The sequence below is a fragment of the Equus caballus genome, chromosome 15, assembly GCF_041296265.1.
Source record: "Equus caballus isolate H_3958 breed thoroughbred chromosome 15, TB-T2T, whole genome shotgun sequence".
Lineage (NCBI taxonomy): Eukaryota > Metazoa > Chordata > Mammalia > Perissodactyla > Equidae > Equus > Equus caballus.
Window position 1 is genome coordinate 41,440,007 of NC_091698.1, and position 21,356 is coordinate 41,461,362.

Consider the following 21,356-nt stretch of genomic DNA (forward strand, 5'->3'; position numbering starts at 1 on the left):
TTCTTTAAGGGATAATATTCCCCAATCCCCAAACAGAAACTAGGAGAAGAATTCTCTAAGAAGCACTAATTGGACTCTTGAGTATAAAAATTCCATCTGTTTTTAAAGGACGCTTGTGTGTTAGCAGCAGAATATTTCTACTATAAAAATATCTTAATTCTAAAAAAGGCATATAGAGCAAAGTCCTAAATAGCCATTATTTAATTACCCAGAATTCTCTCTGAACTAGTATTTCTAAAAAGCCTACCTTATGAAGAACCAGTGATTAAAATAATAGTCCTGAAATGCACTTGTTTTAAGATTCTGTAAAAATAAAAAGCATTAAAATATATTTGTCATGATTTTCATTACTAAGTCTATCTAGTTAGAAATATTTAAACAAAAATATATCAACTATGTTGCTTACCACACGTATCAAAACTATTTCATTAAAAGAAGACCTAGGGGCTAGTCTGGTGGTGTAGTGGTTAAGTTTGCACACTTCTCTTCTTCGGTGGCCTAGAATTCGTGGGCCCAGATCCCAGGCAGGGAGCTACACATGGCTCATCAAGCCGTGCTTTGGCAGCATCCCACATACAAAATAGAGGAAAAGTGACACATCTGATAGCTCAGGGCCAATCTTCCTCACCAAAAAAAAAGAAGAAAGAAAGAAAGAAAAAAAAGAGAGAAGACCTAGCTCCATATATTTATTGAATACTTGAGATATAACTACATTTGACCAGACACACTCACATACACACATTTTGTTTTTAAAAAATTAGTTGCAGGATGTCATTTCTACTTACAGGGTAAAACCTTGGCTATCCCCCCATGTCTTCTGTGCTAACTTCCTTTCTCTGTGGTAATTTTCAGTAAAAATACTTAACATCAAACAAAACTTATATATACACACACATATATTTAACATGTATGCATTTTTTACTACTGCATGTGATACCAGATAAAGTATGCACAAAAATTCAACTTTCCTGTTGTATTCATATTTTTCATAAATGCTTGCCCTGACTTTTCTTTGCAAGGTCTGTCTGTTATCTTTGACTTTATAATGGATTTTAATATTCATAAATTCCAAGTAAGTTAGAAATGTCCAAGAACTATATTAGGTCAGACATCAACATCACTTTCATCATCAATAGAGCTCTAATCAGCAGGGTGATCAGGTTTGTTTTCAAATATCCATGTTCATTTCTACTTCTTTCTGCAAATGGAGTAGGGCAAATGAGATTTCCAAATGAACGCCACTCTCCCTGGGTAGCCACCTCCATACTCTAATCTCTCAAATTTCGCAATGATGGAAGGAATATGAAGTTGAGGAGGGATAGCTGTATCAGTATCAGGGATACCGTAACTGTATCAGTACAAGGATCAGAGCTGTTAAAACATGGCCCCCGGTTCTTTGACGCACTCCCTTCTTTTGGCAGTCTCGTTGAAACCTGGTCAGGCTTGTGACTCCTTGGACCACTGTGGACTGAATGATGCTCTGTGACTCCTGAGTCTGAGTCATAAAAGATGATGTGGTTTCTCCTTTGTTTGGTTGTAACACTTGTGATTGAGTCCTGCCTGGGTCTGTCAGGCTGCAAGGAAGCCAAGAGACAGAGACAGAAGCCACACATAACTAATCAGCAGCCCTTGTGTCTGAGTCATTGAAGAGCAGGTGCCAGACGTAGGAGTGAACAAGTGTTCAGGGATCTCCTCATCCTTTGAGTCTTCCCAGCTGAGGCCCCAGATACCATAGAGCAGAGAAGGCCATCCCTGCTGTGCCCTGTCCAAATTCCTGTCCCCAGAAACGGTGAGCATAACAAATTAGATGTTTTAAGCTGCTAAATGTTGATTAATTTGTTACACAGCAGTAGTAACTTTAATAAATGCCATCTTCCTGAAGAATGCTTTGGGAAACTTTTCTAAGATATACTGCAGGCTGGTTGAGGGAAGGGGAAATTGGCCCCTGGATTTACTTATAAACAAAAGGGGCCCCAAGAAGAGTGGCCCTGACCCTCACTGCCTTAAAGTAACAGACAGAAGTTCTAGATACGGGAACAGTGGGGATGGGATGTTTGTGCTGGAGTTTGCGGCAAGCAAATTTTAATCTTATGAGCTATTCCTGAGTATGCATTTGGTGTTGGCAGGGTAATGTTTACATCTTGCTCTGCTTTGGTCTACACTCTCAATAACATAATACAACCCCCCTAAAAGTGTCTACTAAGTTCAAGTATGCTCCTTTGAGAAGCAGGCCAGTATCCCAACTCAGTACACACTTCTAAATACCCAAGAAGTAGAAACCTGTGAGCGTGTTGGTTAAGTGCCCTCATGCACTGGCCAGGGTATAGCTTGTGCTGGCCTTTCTAGAAGCAGTAGCTCTGAGAAGAGCACTGAGCACAGGATTCGCACGACTTATTTGTATTTTTAAAATATAATCTCTGCTGTTCAGTGTAAGATAGATTTGAGAAAAGCAAGAGTAGAATTGCAGAGGTTTCTTGCAATAGTTCAGGTGAGTGATGACAGTACCTTAGATTAAGGAGGTCACAGGGGACAGAGTCTCACTTTATTTTGAAAGTAAACCATAAGAATTGTTGATGGATCCGGCCCATGGTGGCGATGGTAGAGGTTACTCTTTTTAATTTAACTTGCATTTATTTTATTATTTATCAGAGTGAACTTTTTTTACATTTGTTATTTGAGTATCTATGTTGCCATTCATATCTTTACTTTTCTTACTGTTAATATGTTTATCTTTTTTTATGATGCTTTTAACTCAAATATGATCCTAATAAATCTTCTTAAGCAAATTAACCCTTCCACTTTGGTATATTTTGCTGGTACTGTCCCAACTTATCATTCCCCTTTTACTTCTGCTCGTAGTATAATTAGATTACTATTTCAGAGCTTAACATTTTTATTCCTGAGTATTTGGCTTTACAAAATGCACTACTCTCAACATGTTTTTAAGTCTCTAGTTTAAATCTAAAGAAACAAACACCAATGTGGATGCACTGATGTAATTATGTTCTCTATCCTCCCTAAATTTTAATACATTTTTAAGGAAATAAATAGAAAATAATGTCTCTAAGGAATAATTTATATAATAGGCTTTACTCAAAGCAAATTGATTTCTGATTTCCCCAGACATATTTCTACTAACAAAAGATTGAATTGCTCAGAAGCCCATACCCCTGTGTTTTTGTTTTTGCTTTTCCCGCCAAAACAATAAGCTGTATGATCAACATCTATTAAGTTGTGTCAGATTTCTTCTTCATTCTGTGAATCTTCATTCTGTGTATCTCTAAATGGATAAAGAAAAATACAATGAAAATAAATGATTCTTTTTTAATTTCACTTGGATTTGAAAGATATGAAGGAGGAACAACATATATCTGCTGTAGAGTCTTTATCAGCTCTAAGTATTGAACCAAAAAAGACCTCCACGCACACAGAGGGTCAAAGCAATTGTCCACGTGTGCTTGCATGTGCTTACTGACTTTTGTCTTCCTGGAGTAGTCCTAACTCAGTGACCAGCTTGTGGCACTGTCAAAGCATGTATCTTGAGAGAATAAATGAAGTTTTTAAATGACAGTTATATAAATACTTGATTATTCACAATTACACTAATTATTGGTAAATGTCATTTGGTTGTTCAAAACATGATCAATTAAGAAAGCATAGAGACCATAGATATTGGCAGCTAGGTCTAGGGGAAATATGATTTATTTTATGGCATACATTTGTGCCATCTCTCATGAAACATGCAGGCATTAGAGAGAATCACATAATTTTTAAAGCTATAATGAAGAGAGTTGTAAAATACATTCAACTCATAAGAGCAAGGGGAGGAAATTGGAAAGAATATTATGTTTTTGCTTATATGTGGAGATCCAATGCAGGTATACAGATACAAATATATATATATATTTGCTTAAAAAAAAAAACAGAAAGGAAAAATTTAAAAACTAAGTAATCCTTACCCTTTAGGGAAAGAGAATAAGGGTCAAAGTACAACAAGATGGAGTTTTTTTTAAATAATTATTCTACTCCTTAATTTTATTTATGTATTTGTTTTTTTGTTGAGGAGGATTGGCTCTGAGCTAGCATTTGTGTCAGTCTGTCTCTCTTTTGTATGTGGGACACTGCCACAGCACCGCTTGATGAGCCATGTGTAGGTCCATGTCTGGGATCCGAACTCGTGAATCCTGGGCCAGCAAAGTAGTGTGTGCTAACTTAACCACTACACCACAGGCTGGCCCACTGCTTAATTTTTTACTGTATTTACTACTTTATTTTTTTTTTAAAAGAAGACAATTTCCATACAAAAATGGCACTTTTGAATTCACATGTCATAGTAATAATGATGGCAGCAGACAGCCACTTTTGGTGTAAGTTCAGTTCCAATGCACCACTGCATAAATTAACTGCAAATTAAAAAAAAAACAAAATATTTTCTGCTAAAGGTCTGCCTGACTCAGCACCCTCACCTCTTTCTTTGCTTTTGGGTGGACCCACTCCACATACTTTTGGTCAGACTTTCAGTCTGTCCTGGTGGTGAATGTGGGTAGTTTCATTTGAAGGAAATGAAGCCTGATGGAGCCCAGAATGGTCTCGCTGGATAGGGGAGCATGGCCAGTATTTGCTTACACACCCAGAGCAGCTACAGCCAAATCCAGATCACCCTAATTATCTTGGTTTAAAATGCACAGGACATTGTCTTTGCAATTTAATAATTTAATGTAGAGGGAAGAGAACACAACAGCGTTTCGTATTTCTAATGATGCCACCAAAAAGTAAAAAAGTAAAAGGAGGGTGCGGGTTTTTCTAGCAGAAGTACTTGAGTATCTTTCTATAGTACAAGGAAACTGAAATATGTAAATGAAAATATTTACCATGTTAACTGATCCTCTTATTGAACTTTTAATTCTTGTTTTATTGTTTCACAAATAATGGAAGCTAATCCAGTATTTCCAAATAACTACTATAAGCTGTTTGATTTTTCCCATTCTCCCTGAAAATAAGAGTGAAGGAAATTATCTTTCAAAAATTTAGGGGCCCAGCCCCATGGCCGAGAGGTTAAAGTTCCGTGTGTGCTGCTTCAACAACCTGTTTCACAGGTTTGGATCCCGAGCGCAGACCTGGTCTACTCACCACCCATGCTGTGGCAGTGTCCCACCTACAAAAAGATAGAGGAAGATTGGCACAGACGCTGGCTCAGGGCTAATCTTCCTCATGTAAAAAAAGAGGAGGATTGGCAATGCTTGTTAGCAAAGGGCAAATCTTCCTCAGGAAAAAAAAAAATGGAAAAGCTCTTAGCTCACAGGTTGTGCAAAAAGCAAGCAGCTGGCTGGAATTGGCCCAAGGGCCAGGGTTTGCCAACCCCTGATGTACAGTGACAGCTTCTTTTGGTAAAGGAAGGAGGGAAAGCCTTGTTGCTATTCTTCTGGTAAACAGGAGAAAAGTGTGTTCTTTTTTAATAGCAAAATGTTTACAAGCAATTTAAAAAATAATAAATTAAGACAAGAAAGCTATCTATAATTCTTATCCCTCTTAAGTGACTTTTTTTTCTTTTCTTCCATCCACCCAATGTAGTTTTATATAGTTATTACTGCATAATGGATATACATGTACATTTGGCTTATTCTTTACTTACCTAAAATTGTTTCTCTTATTGCTGCAGAGTGTCATTAAATTCTACTTAAGGGTTATATCGTGTATTATTAAATTGATTGAAGCAATTTACTTAACCTAAGCACAGGTACAACAATAGTTAGATGATTCATTCCAATTTTAAAATGGTGATGCTGTAATGAACGTCTTCAATTTTTTGGAGTTTCTGCCTGAGCATCAATTTTGGCAAGCCAAGGTGCTAAGTCAAAGGATATGTAAATATATATATACACACATATGTATATGGTTATTGATAAATTTTGTAAACTTGATTCCAAATTACTATGCTAATTGTGTATCCCACCAGAAATACTTATACATACATATTATAAATACATATTAACATTTATTGTTTTTAGCACTTCTTAAAATACTACTATATGCTTTATGTTTGAATTTGCATTTATTTTACCACAAAAAGGTCCATTCACATTTTCAGAATTCCCCATTGCATTTACCACATAAGAATTGCATTTTCCTATCTGTTGCTAGTATAGCTCCTTGAATATTGATGTATTTTTGCCAGTATTTACAAGCTTTTTTTCGTAAAGTGTATTTACACATGGTCTCTCAGAATTGCTTTGTAGATTAACTGGCTTTGCTTTCCTGTTTAATTATATTTTGGTTATAGAGAAATTAGTTTTAATTTTATGTAGTCAGTTGAGTCATAATATCTTTATTTTTCCTTTCACTTCCATGGCTAACAATGTCTATTTTTCCACCAATCTGATAAACTTTCCATTTTGAGCCTACTTTTTATACTTGGAATGTTTACTTTTGTGTCCACCTGAGATTTAATATAGTTTATGATATGAAACATGCATACACAAATTTTTAGGAATTCATCTATCCAATGGAAAACTGTATATAATCCCAGACCATGGAAATGACATAGCTAAGGAGAAAAATCTGTAATCCTCTGTTTAAAAAAATAACTTGCAGCAGCTTATGCTGACCCGTTTCATCACAGAGGGGACCACATTTCATCATTTCCTGGCTGTCACTGTTGGGTGTAGGGTACCCAGCAGGCTGCCGCATTGGTTCTGGGCCAGTAGACAGTAGCAGAGTTTGAATGGAATGAGGCCTTTTCTTCCTGAAAGGAAAGATGGAGAGATGTGCATTGTGAAATGAGGGTACACTGGTGGTTTCTGGAGTGTGGTTCCAGGACCAGCAGCATCAGCGTCACATGGGAACTGTTAGAAATACAGATTCTTGGGCTACACCTGAAACCTACTGAATCAGAAACTCGGGGACAGGACCCAGCAATCTATGTTCTAATAAGCTCTTGAGGTGATTCTGATGCACATTCAAATATGAGAACCTGAGACCCACTGGTATACGAGTCAGGACCTGCATTTGACTTTAATACGTAAACAGATCTTTCCTTTGTCATTTTCAGTTTTTATATGTTGAAAGATATTTTTATTGCCTATTAATAGCAAGCTCTACTTTTAATTTTTGAGGAACTACCATATTGTTTTCCATAATGGTTGCACCAATTTACATTCCCACCAACAGTGCACAAGGGTTCCCTTTTCTCCACATCATCACTAATGCGTGTTTTCTTTTGTCTTCTTGATAGTAGCCATTCTAACAGATGTGAGGTGATAGCTCATTGTGTTTTGATTTGCATTTCTCTGATGATTAGTGATGGTGAGCACTTATCACGTACCTAGTGGCCATTTGTGTCTTCTTTGGAAAAATGCCTGCTTGGGTGCTTTGCCCATTTTTAAGTGGATTATTTGTTTTTTTTGCTATTGAGTTGTATGAATTCTTTATTTTGTACATTATCCCCTTATGAGATATATGATTTCAAAATATTTTCTCCCATTCTGTAGGTTATCTTTTTGATTTACAGATTGTTTCCTTTGCTTTGCAAAGCTTTTTAGTTTGACATGGTTCCTCGTTTATTTTAGCTTCTGTTTCCTGGGTTTTTTGGGTATCTCATGCAAGAAATCACTGCCGAGGTCAATGTCGAGGATTTTTTCCTCTAGGAATGTTATGGTTTCAGGTTTTACGTTCATGTCTTTAATCCATTTCATTAATTTTTGTGAATGGTGTAAGGTAGAGGTCCAATTTCATTCTTTTGCAAGTAGATATACAGTTTTCCCAACACTGTTTATTGAAGAGAGATTATCCTTTCCCCATTGTGTGTTCTTGACACCCTTGTCAAAAATTAGTTGACCTTATATGTGTGGTTTTATTTCTGGGCTCTCTATTCTGTTCCCCTGTTCCGTGTGCCTGTTTGTAATACCAGTACCATACTGTTTTGATTACTGTAGCTTTTCAATATAGTTTGAAATCAGGACATGAGATGCCTCCAGCTTTCTTCTTTCTGAAGATTGCTTTGGCTATTTGGGGTCTTTTGTGGTTCCATAAAAATTTTAGAATTGTTTGTTCTATTTCTATGAAAAATGCCATTAGCATTGTGATAGGGATTTCAGTGAGCCTGTAGAACTCTGAGTATTAGGGACATTTAACAATATTAATTCTTCTAACCAAGAACATAGATATCTTTCCATTTATTTATGTCGTCTTCAATTTCTTTTATTAATGTCTTACAGTTTTCAGGTTTTGTACCTACTTGGTTAAATTTATTTCTAGGTATTTTATTGGTTTCAATGCTATGGTAATGGGATTACTTTCTTAATATCTCTTTCAGATAATTCACTGTTAGTATATAGAAGCACAGCTGATTTTTGTATGTTGATTTTGTACTCTGCAACTTTACTGACTTCATTTATTAGTCTAGCAGTTTTTTGGTAGAGTCTTTAGGGTTTTATATATATAAGATCATGCCATCTGCAAAGAGACAGAATTGTACTTCTTCCTTTTGATTTGCATGCCTTGTATTTCTTTTTCATGCCCAATACTATTGCTTGGACTTTCACTACCATGTTGAATACAAGTGTCCTGGACATCCTTTTCTTATTTCTGATCTTAGAAGAAAAGCTTTTAATTTTTCTCCTTTGAATATGATGTTAGCTGTGGGCTTGTCATGTATGACATTTATTATGTTGAAGTACGTTTGTAGTAATTTCTTTATATATTCTATTTATTAACCCCTTATCTGATAAATGATTTGCATATATTTTCTCTCATTCTATAGGTTGCCTTTTCATTCTGTTGATTGTGTTCTTTGATTTATAGAAGTTTTAAATTTTGATGTAATCCAGTTTATGTACTTTTGCTTTTGTTGCCTGTGTCTTGGATGTCATATATAGGAAATCTTTGCTAAATCCAAAGTCATGAAACTTTCCCCCTGTTTTCTCTTAAAAGTTTTATAATTTTGGCCTTATGTTTAGGTATTTGAGTTAATTTTTGTATATGATGCAAAGTAAAGTTCCAAATTCATTCTTCTGCATTTGGATATCCAGTTTCCCAGCACAGTTTTATTTACTATTTTATTCCCTTGGTCTATATAGCACAATTTCTGTAGAGATGTATGGCATAATTTCTTGATAATTATGATTAAAACTTTAAGAACCATAGAGTCTATGTAACTTGATTACCTTTGTTCAATTATTTCCTTGGAATAAATGCCTAGAAATAGAATTGCTGGGTAAAAAAGAATGCATGTTTACACACATTTCCAGATATTCTGAAATAATCACACTATCAGGATAAGAGTTCATTTTCTCTGAACTCTTATTATCAGTGGATATTAACTATCAGCATTTTAATCTTTGTCAGCTGGCTACGTTGTTTCCTTTTTTTCTATTAGTATATGTATAGCCATAAATATTGTGTATTAATTTTATTACCTTGTAAGTGTTTCTGTATGTTCAGGATTTGGAACATGTACTTAAAATGTTCTTTTAAGAAATATTCATGAACATTAATGATGGAAAAAATCACACAAGCATTCATGCAGAAAAGACATGTCATCTATAAAAGGTGAAGAAAAGATGTAGTTGGACTCAGATTTCTCTGCATACAGGAAGGCAATGAAAGATGGATACAAAATTTGAAGTGAAAAGATTGTGACTGCAGAAATTTAAATTAGCGAAACCATCTCACCTCACAGATTCTCCGAACTGCAAAAACTCACTTAGAATGCCGCTCACATACCGATTCTGAAAATCTTACATATGAATGGGAAATTAAATAGTAATAAAAAGGATAACAGTGATATAAAAGAAAGGACAATAGGCAGTGTGCTAGTAAAGCATAGTATTGTCATTATAAATTGGGGTGCAGGAAAAAATTAAAATTGTGATAAGCAATAAAATATTTCGTGGAAAACAGAGCAATCTGAAACTGAAGTAAATCAGGTTGCCATGATAAATATTTAGAAATATCTATTTAAGTATAGTCTACAAAAGTTATCTTCTATTTTCAAGAATGGCAGGCTGAAAAAAGAATGTATAACTTCTAAACCATTTGAGCCCAAGTGAAGATTTGAAATGTGTACTTGAGCAGAAAAAGAAAGGATAAGTATGGAAAACATAAAGGAAGATAGTCAGTCTCAAAGTCAGAACGATCAAGAATTACTTTTCAGGGCCAGCCTGGTGGGGCAGCAGTTAAGTGCGCACCATAAGCTTTGGCGGCCCGGGTTCGTAGGTTTGGATCCTGGGTGTGGACATGGCACCGCTTGGCATGCCATGCTGTGGCAGGCGTCCCACATATAAAGTAGAGGAAGATGGGCACGAAGTTAGCTCAGGGCCAGTCTTCCTCAGCAAAAATAGGAGGGTTAGTGGCAGATGTTAGCTCAGGGCTAATCTTCCTCAAAAAAAAAGGAGTTTCTTTTGTTCAAAAAAAGAGAGAAGAGTTACATTTCTTCATCTCTAATTGTGTGGAATATGGTGCAATTTAAAGTAAACTTGCAAGTATTATTAACACAATTATTTTATTAAAGCAAAACAGAAAAAACTATAAATACAAGGATAAATTAAAATAATAATAATGAGAGACTTAAAATATCACTTTCATCTTTGGCCGAAAATAAAGAAAAAAATTAGCAAGTCATTAGAGAAATATTAATGGGGCTATATTTGTGTATATATGAAAAAAGACAAAGTATTGTAAAATCTTAATGTGATATATAAATGCAGTCTTATATTTTATATATTAAACTCTAAGGAAATATCTAACATCTTTCCTAAAGTTGAAAATGTGCACAACTTTTTATCATAATTTAAGAAATCTTTGAAATAATAATTAAAAAAGAAAACATTAAATCTCTTTCTTGGGGAAATTTGGAGAAAATTCAAATTTCGCAAATAATGCCTTCACAAGGAAAAAATTAAAACTATACTGATGTAACTGCAAATTAACAATAAAAATAATATCTTTTATTTAAAATATTTAGGATATTTTACGATCATATCATGAGAAAAATTGATTCTCTTAAATTTTTATATTTTAAAAAATGGAAAAAGCATTCATCTGAAACTTAGAATATAGACAACAACAATAGGAAATATAATGGGAAAACTCAGTATAAATGTTCAACAAAATAACAAATATTGTTTAATAAATCTAAGCATATTTATTTGAAAAGGTCAATAAGAACCTTTGCTACATTTAATTAATAAAATTATTACAAAAATATTATTATAAATAAAAAACTGATAAAACAATAGGCATTACTGGCAGAGAAAACAAGTTTTATAAATGTTTATTTGATCAATAAATTTTTTTTAGAATTAAAAGCACTTTTAAATTTGTTTAGAGTTTAGGAAATGATGGAGTATTTCCTAATTCATTTTAAATAAACAAGAATAACATAGATAAGAAAACCTAACACTGCAAAAGAGGAAGTTACAGATAATAAATTATTAATATATGCCAAAATTGATTTCATCAATAGACCAATACAACATTTAAACATAGAGTTCATTCCACTAGTGCAAGTATAATTCAATACTTGATAACTGTAAATATAATTCATCACATCAATAGTTTATGTAAGAAAAAATTATATGACTATCTCTATTGAAGCAAAAGATAATTTAAAAAATTCAACACTAGTCTTCGAAATTTCTTAGCAATCTATGAATAGTATAATCACTAAACATAAATTAAAGCTATTTAGTTCTACTAACCAATATCAAACTTCATGCAGAGACATGAAGGCAGTATTTGAATGCACCCTCATAATTTTTCATCATTGTTTTGTAATTTTTGATTATTAAAATGAAAAATATATTTTTTTACTTATTTATACAATTGTATACAAAAGTAATTGTATACAAATTAAACAATTATATACAAAATAGACAACATGTTATTGTCTATTTTGATTATTAAAATAAAAAATAAAATGAAAAATAGAACTATGGAGAAGCAGGATGCTTTCCTGAAAATCACTTAAAAATTTAAAAACATAGAATTATTTAAATAGATCTTGGTATATTCTGTTAAAGAAACACTGCAGAAAAATATCTGTTGACATAAATATACTTATTTCTTAGTAAAAATATGCCTTCCAAAAAGACTTACAATTTAGGATTTTTGTAAATTATATAGGCATGTGTATCTGCATATGTTTAATCATAATATTATTTTAAGTTTCTACTGAAGACATTAATAGTGGTTATCTCTAGGGGAGAGTACTATACGAAATATATATTTTTTTAAATTTTCAGGTTATACCTATTATGTATTACTTGAAATGAAAAACTAAATGCTGTAAAAATAGAAGAAGCAATGTTAATACAGGATACAAAGAAAACTGATAATCAGCGTGGGGTAAGGTGTTTAATATACTACGATGTTGACAGAATTTGGTAAATGAGCTTTTAAATGTAGGATTATATTCTAGTAAGTGGGAACTTTGCTCTGGCAGCTGTGGTTAAAAGGAGAGGTGTAGCATAGAACATTTAATTCCAGGGGTTCCTTTTACATGTGGAACCCAGGAAGTACATGACAGGATTTGCTATTTTTCTCAAATTCATAATCTCTCCGAATTTTGTAAATTTTGAATCTTTCTTCTTTCTCCCTCTCCCGCCTTCTCTCTGTGTTTTTTTCATTCTCTTACTTTTTTTCTTTTTTTTTCAAACCAGGTTCTTCTCCCCAGGCATTATTTAAAAATTTGATAGAATGCGCCTATGTTCCCCCAATATTGCACAAATTAATAAATCTGTCTTGGTGGTCTCTTGCCACCACCACACGTTTATACAAAACATGTGCACAGACCTTGCCCTAATTCTTAACAGTGATAGCAGAAACTAATTTCCAGCTTAGGCAAAATATATTGAAGGCTTGTGAAAAACAAAAGGGCATTGTCCCCAGATGTGGTTACTGTACCGTCATCTCTGTTCTCCTCTTATTCCATGGAGCCACCGCCATACAAAGACTAGATCACCTCAGCAACAGAGAGTGACAGAACTCACTCACTCGCAGTTGTTCCCTCAAGGCATCCAGCCACCTACTCCCTAGAGCCTTTTTCTTTTCATTCCAGTACCTGCATGATGTCACTTCCATTAGGAGGTTGATGGCCTCGAGCCTAAGACCTTCAGGACAAGCTGTCAGAATGTAACTATCCGTCCCAAAGCCAGGTCCAAGCACTGGGTTACCTAGTCTGAAACAGAACTTGGGGAACCTCCGCAAAATGACCCAGGTTGGTCTTTGCCTCTCTCAGCCTTTTTCCCTGTAGGCTTTGTCTGCCAATATGAAATCAAGATAATCCTTCCTCCTCTCCTCTAGGCTCTGGATTAGATGCCCTCTGGTTAACCACTTGGACACAGATCTTCCCAAAACAAAGAATAATTTTCAGCAGAAGTACAGTCTAAATCTAAAATTAGTGAAAGAAACATTATATGCATCCATTAGAGCCGTAACTGCAGCCATAACTTTCACAATGAAGTGCCCGATACAGCCTCAACAAGAGCCCCAGTCAGGCACATGGGAGTTTCCCATTTTTCAAGAGTTAGCTGGTCTTTAACTTACTTTTACTTTTACGTGAAAGCTTAGCAGAAAGCCTTCAAGAACTTAAAAGCCACTGAGAATAAAAAAGTTTTAGCAAGCAATGTATTCCTGTAGAAATGTAGCCAACATAATGTATTATTTTCCCACCTGCCAATCTGAATTTGAATATTTCTCTCCAGGCAGACTCGGGTTAGTGTCGCTTAGTGAAGAAATGGTGCCATAAGACACTCGTCAGTGCCCCCCAACAGAAAACTCACTGGCAGTGTGTGGATATTTTGTCTGTGAAATCCCTTGAATTGCTTGATGTGGTTGTAATATTCTATTGTTTTTCCAAGCCATTCTATTTATAGAAATTAAGACATCACCACAGGAAAACAGCCTGAAGCTTGTACGAGGGTCTATGATACGTTACAGACGTGTTTAGTAAATCTTGTCTTGATTTAAGAATTGACACATCTTGTCTTGCAGGAACGCCAGAAGTTTAATTTTCATTCCAAAGTACAAACGAGCACATGTTAACGTAGTAATTGAGTATCGCATATCTCATGTGTTTCCTTCTTAATAACATTAAGAATAAGGACCAGTGACTTCTTAGTCTGTTGAATTGTTCTGAGGCTGACACAAATTATAGTTTAAATTTATTAAAAATTGCCAAGTTTGAATTATTTTTATGGCACTCTAGCCACAATTAACTAACTTTAGGCTGATCTTTTAATATAAATGATAATTTTTACTGTCTAAAGAAAGAATTGGAGCTGGTGCTAGTAAATGTAACTCTTCTTTAATATCATTTTATTTAAGGATAATGTTAATTAAAATTTGTATTAATAAAACTATGTTTCTAATTTCTTTGTCATAATTGTGTTTTCTGAGTTTCAAAAATAAAGGGTGATTAGACTATTCTAACAGCTAATTTAGTGTCCACTCATCTTTTAAATAATATTCAAATATGTTTTGAGATAGCCAATAGTGTCTTTCTTATTTAAGATACATTTTCCCTCTATTAGCCTTTAGTTTAAATTGATTAGTAGTTGGAGAATGGTATCATCAGTAAGATGATGTGAGAAACACCTCATTCTGAAAATGTCCATCTTTTTTAGAAACAAAATTATTCCAATCTTCCATTTTGAAAATTCTGAAGAATGGACTTTCAGAGCCTAATATTTTGAGACCAAAAGAACCTGTCAAGAATAGCAGTGCCTTCACATATTACATTTTCTTAATTTGGAAATTCAGATGGTCTTATAGCATGTGAATAAGTAAATTATTGTGGTCTTGAAGCTGATTGACTTTTAAAAATATGTACATTAGTAATCATTTTGTCTTTAATAATTTTAACATAATGAAACATATTGACTTTAATTCTTCTATTTGGTTTATACTAAATGTTATTTTTTGTACTTAAGACCTTTCTGGAAAAATTCCTGTGCTTAGATCCTGCCCTTGATTTGTGGTCTCTGAATTTTCTTCACCCTCCTCTACTTGAGAAGTGGTTCTCAGTGTGGGAGAGAGTGTATTTTGGTCCCAAGAGACATTTGGTAATATCTGACGACATTTGAGATCTTCATAACTGGAGTGGGAAGTTGTGACTGGTATCTAATGGGTAGAGACCAGGGATGCTGCTGAATATCCTACAATGCACAGAACGGCCCCCAGAAAAAGGATTATGTGATCTAAAATACCAGTAGTGCTGACCTTGAGAAAGCCTGCACTATGGTACCCATCAACACTGAACCCAACATTTCCTTAGAAAGCAGCTCTGCCAGCTTTGACAGCATGGGTGAAGGCTGTTTCAACAAAGTGTTTAAGTGTCACATTCAGTCAAGTCACTTATGAAGTTAACAAGTCAATCAACCACAAGTCACAAATCAATAATAAAATAAGCTTCATTAGCTCCTACATTTTCTCTAAGGAACAGTTTGCTAAATCATGCAAGTAGAAATAACTCCATGTGTGTGCAGGTATTAAAAAGGAAAAAGCGAATACTGTTAATATGCAATTTTGTTATGAAATAAAAATATTGAATACAGTGTTTCTTTATTACTCAAGAACTCTTTTACCCTGAAATTTATGCATGAGTTTTACATATTGGTCATATCCACTAAACACAGCTGTAGCATTAAAACACCAAATATTGCCTAAATCAGCCCTCTTCTCATCAATGTGGGTTTTTGAAAATAACTCTCAATGCATGATCTTAATTATTTAAATAATATCCACATTTTTGTAGAGTTATAATAACATACATCTCTCTATATATACGTTATGCAATATCTAGTTACATAATTATGTGTCTATATTGATGTGAAAAGCAGTGTGATGCAGAAACTTCGGAGTCAAATTAAAAGTTAATATTGGATAAGAATTTAGCAAATTAAAGCTCAGATATATTCTCTGTATCATGATTAACTCGCAGACAATTTGACCTGAAAGGGTAATATAAGTAAACATTGAATTGTTATACAGCCTAAGAAGACTTGAATTACAAGAATTTTGCTGACACTTCTGTTAACAAACAAATGGCTTCCAGCTTTATAAATTTGTTCTCTGTCACGGGCCACAGGAGTAATTCGCCACATTCTTATTGTACGCTTTCGGTACTTAGTTTTATCACACTCATGCATTATGTTAAAAGATAAACTGAGGCACGTTAAAATTTTCAAGAGTTTATTTCAGCATTCAGATCAGGCAACACCAAACCCAAAGTGGTTAGGAACACTACACCGGCAGGAGAGGTTTTTATAGAGAAGATGTGGAAGCAAACCAAGAAAATTATTTGATTGGTTCTAGCTTAGGGTGGCCTTAGTTTGGAAAGCCAGGTTGGCTGTTTGTAGTTGGTTGTTCTTAAGTTTTATATTCTTAGATTTAACTGCACTGATTCTGGCTTAGGTTTCAGTTTGCTTACATAGGCTGCTAAGGCATCGGAGCCACCCCAGTCTAATGGCCTTCTTGTTTAATTACTTTAACTATTGTAAGTTTTTTAGTATTATTTTACCGATCTTTTAAACTATATGCATTATTTCCTTTAGGAAGACAGAAAATAACTTGAAATTGGATATATTGTATATATTTATTCGTACTCTCATTTCTAATACCATGCTAAGTAAGTGCTAGTAAATGATTCTTCATGGCATAACGTATTCTTATCTTTCCTAGTTCATCTTGGAGTCAGTGAGTTGTATTTGTAAAATATGTAGCTGGAGAGAGAGTTAGAGAACGTGAGAACAAAAAGAGAAGTTTCTTCTAAATGTGCTAATTTTGCCTTTAGGTCAGTTGCTTGGCTAAAAAACATGTGTGATGAAAAGTCTGGGAGGCCTCAGCCCACCAGCCGGCCATCAGCGTGACTTCCGTCATTCAGGTCAGTCTTTGGCGGAATGATACCATCCTCTGCAGGACCTAGAAAAGTGGTCAGTCCGTCTTGGACGCAGTTCAGCATTCTCCATTGTTCCTTTGCAGGAGATCTCAGCCCATGCAAACTTGTTAGAGGGCAGATGCCCAGAGGTTAGAGCTCCCATACTTTCTTGAGTCGGAGGGTGTTCGTTGCCGAATTTAGCTCTGAGGATTAGTCGTTTTCCATACAACTTTTGTTTAGTATAAAAGTCAAACCTGGTCAGGACTGAATCTACCTCCAGGACTGTGGGAATTTATAGCTCCTGCTCGTGTTCCTCCACACTCTCAGCGCAGCTCCTATAGAACAGCTTCCAATGGGCCAGCCTTGAGGCTAAGGTCATGGCTTCGGAGGCCGACTCCATGAGTTCTAATACTGGCTTCACCATGTCATTGGCTGTACAGTCTTGAGAAATTTATTTTAAAACCCATACCTCTGCTTCTTCATCTGTAAAATGAAAATTGGAGCAGTACCTCTAGCATATGTTTGAATAAAATATATAATGTTTTAAATACAACCGTATTTTTACAGGCAGTCATTTATGGCAAGTAAAAACATGCATAAAACAATCAAACTTGTGTGTTGGGGGTGCGTGTTTGTGTGCATACACAGATACATATGAGAAATCAATGTTTCTAGTACGGAAGTATTATTTTCTGATGGGACCTATGTTTCAGGGTAATATGTAGATAGTTCTTATTTACATTCTAATTATATATTAATCATTAAACCCACAGGGTGTAGGGACTGCAGTGATAAGCATCTGAGTTTGTGTTGCCTTGCTACTTATGCTCCTGCTGCTGAAGGATGTTCATTTTCTCATTTGCTATTGTCACCATTAACTTCATGCTGTCTGCTTTAGATGAGAGTGACTCAGGGTCATTTGGGGACCTTGTAACATAAACATATATCTCACTTCCCTAAATAAATGCAATACTCACTCTGAAGTTGCTACAAATTGTTCTATATAAACTCAACTTTTAAGTTTTGGGTTTTTTTCCCCCTCAATTGGGCTCTCTATTGCTACAAATAAGGAGAGTTTACATTTGGGATATATTTAAGATTTCTTTTTCAGTTAAATGGCTTTGTTTAGAAATAAGGGGCTAATTTGTGAAGTCGTGAATTGCCTTATAAAAGACTCTAATCTGGGCAGGTGGCAGTTAATGTCTTCTCATCTAGTTCACTAAAAAGTTGTTCTCAAACATTTTCTTTTTTCTTTTATATAGTATATGAGATAGATGGAGAGATTTTTGGTAGCTGGTAGAATAGTCTGTGATCGGACTAATTTTGTCAGGGTGTATAAGGAAGCAAGATGACCAAATATTGCCCTAGATTTTCCTAATATTTATAACTTATTTGTTTGCTAATTCAGGTAATATGCAGTTAATCAGGGACTATTAGCCACTAAAGCAATCTGATGCCGTCTTTTAGAGATTATTGGAAAAAATGTTTAGCTGAATTGTGCTATTACTGAGGTCATGTTGCTGGTTTATAGTTGAGCCTGGACCATAACACAGGTCGCCATGGTGATAGTGCCAACGCAATAAGACCTGTTTGACAGAAGGGCTTGAGCAGACCTGGGAATGCCCTGGCAATATGGTCAATAAGAAAGAAATAAAAGCCGATTTTCTCTTCTAAGAAAAAAGTTGATAGTGAAAAATGCAAAAATATATACAGACAGGCTCATTTGAATATTATTAAATCTATCACAGAAAACACTGAACTTGCATTAATTAAATATGAATATATTGCTATACCTCTCAATATGTGGATATTGATATGGAGATATATACATTTAATACTCAAAATAACCTTAGAAATTATATGTTATAATTCTGTTATTTCCATTTTACAGATAAGGAACTTAAGTAAGGACTGGTTAACTTAATTTTTTTATATCCAGCTTTGCAGAGCCAGATCTTTTTTGCTCACTGATACGGTGCATACTCAATAAGTATTTGTGAAATGGAGAAACAGCTCATAGAGCTGCATCAGAATGCAAACCGGTCTCCTGTTTCCCTCAATATTCCTGTTCTTTCTAATGTACTGTTTTGCTTTCATTTGGAAACATGTACCAGAAAGAGAAAGAATCTCGACTGATGGTGTTATTCAAGACTTCGTGCATTAGTTGATACAGTATGCCTGGTTGGGCTACTTCAGTCAAAGCTGTTCTGTATAGTACTTCACAGAGGACCATGCACGTATACGCACATCATATGATGACAATGAGTGTAACTATCTAGCGAACAAATAGAAAACTTTTGTTTACGGAAGACATTATAAACCACACTTTGTAGAAGGCCAAAACCAGTCCACAACAGCAATATGATGACAGTTACCAACATATAATTGCTAGATATGTCAGGCCGATATGCAGAAAATAATAAACACAAGTACTTACTTAGTAAATGTGTTTTTTTTTTAACCAGCTGTATAAGCGTGAATACTACTGGCAATATTATAGCAAAACTAAGCACTTTATAGGTCTTTATATGTGTTGCTATCATTATTTATTTAACCCTCAAAATCTCTGTGCTGTACAAATTTGTGTTACCATTCCCTTAATTATAGAAGATAAACATGAGATGTAAAGGGCAAAGAGATCTATCAGAATGGTTCAGATACAAAAAGGAGATTAGAGAGTAAAATAGCTATTCTAACCAATCAGCCTGCTGTAATGGATGTCTGATTGAAGGTGTTTATGTAGTCAGGAAAGATACTTAGTTTAAAATCATTTACAAAGTATTCCAGATCTTTCCATAATACAGTCAGAAACTTGATCAATATCTGAAATTAATTTGTCATAATTTAGAGTAACATCAACACTCTTCTGGTACCATCTTCTAGCCTTCTGACTCATAAATATTGTAGAAGGAGAATTATAACCATACAGACATTATCAAAACGGTTATAAATTTGTCAAGCCAATTCTTTTTCTGTGTCACTTTCACTTTTTTTGGCATAAGTATAGATTTTTTTCACATGTGTAATCAATAAAAGGAATACCATTTTGCTTTTGTCATAAAAATTATTTTCATATGTTAGTGGGTGTAAACATTTTATTGATTAATATGTCATGTTTCAGTAAAATATCCTAGTTTTTTGAAAGTTTATTTTTGTGACTTGTTTTTTTCTTGTCTTTCTAGTAATACTGCAATGCATATGTTTGAATATCGTATTCTATTATTTTAAGACATCCTAGGATGGGAACACTAGGTTAAAGGCTAGGAATGTTTCCATGGATCTTGATACATAGTGCTAAGTACATGACAAAATAATTATTCTAATTTATATTTTCACTATGGATATAGGTTTCACAATAAACATAAAACATGTACAATATGATTTAAAATATAATATCTGATAATATAGTCAGTATGTTGTTTACCTTTTATGTCTTTTCCTAGTAGGGATATAAATTTTATGTTTTCTTCTAGTCTGACTTTCTGAATTTCTAATAGCTTATTACCCCATCTATATTGTATGCAAGTAAAAGTTCTATTCATTTGCTGAAATCCTCCATCTTATGATCTAATTTTTTAAGATAGTAACCACAATTATTTTTAAGCCTGTCTGATAATTCTCATGTTGAATCATCCGTGAGTCTGTTTCTATTGTTCATCTGTTTTTTCCTATTATTTATTCAAACAAGCCAAGCATTCATCTCTCCCCAAACTATTTTCCTGTTGTTTTCTTTGCTACATTCTTTTCCTTTGTCTTTCATTTTTGCCTGGTTCACTCCTACTCATCCGTTTTGTCTCACAAACTTTGAGTAATTTATTCATTCCACAAATGTAGAAGAGCATTTTACTTAAAAGTACATTAAAATATTATTTCCAAAGATTCCTTTCCTAATTCTCCAGTAATAATTATCTCCCACTATTCTGTTCAATAACATCTTTTTTTCTTTACTAAAATTTATTATAATCTATAAATTATAAATTTATTTTTGTTTTCATTGGTTTAATGTCCAATTTTCATCAACACCAACCCTATTTTATCATGTCTTACATTTTCGCTATCTACTTATTAATATCCTATCATAATATCCTATTATATCCTGTTATATCATATCCTATTATAATATCCTAGCATAAATTATTTATTTTTCGTGTGTGATGTTAGTTCACTGGTTAATAAAATGAGACATAGGAAGAGTCCATTTTGTGTGTGTGTGTGTGGTTTTGGTTTTTTTTTTTTTTGAGGAAGATTAGCCCTCAGCTAACTACTGCAAGTCCTCCTCTTTTTGCTGAGGAAGCCTGGCCCTGAGCTAACATCCGTGCCCATCTTCCTCTACTTTATATGTGGGACGCCTGCCACAGCATGACTGCCAAGGAGTGCCATGTCCGCACCCGGGATCAGGGCCGGCGAAGCCCGGGCCGCCAGAAGGGAACGTGCGAACTTAACCGCTGCGCCACCGGGCCGGACCCAGAAAGAGTCCATTTTT

At 34.5% G+C, this 21,356-nt stretch overlaps 1 protein-coding gene across 3 annotated transcripts in view; it reads left to right on the forward strand.

The window, feature by feature from the left end:
• The first annotated feature begins 1,547 nt into the window (after positions 1-1,547).
• The window catches only part of LRRTM4 (leucine rich repeat transmembrane neuronal 4), a 750,627-nt gene continuing 730,818 nt past the window's right edge, over positions 1,548-21,356 (forward strand). Inside the window, exons 1-2 of one of the 3 annotated variants that reach the window (XM_070236231.1) lie at positions 1,548-1,789; positions 16,790-16,879. The gene's annotated coding sequence lies outside the window, so the exon portion shown is untranslated. The remainder of the gene's footprint in view (positions 1,790-16,789; positions 16,880-21,356) is intronic. The other 2 variants (XM_014731069.3, XM_023618824.2) reach the window with 2 other exon arrangements.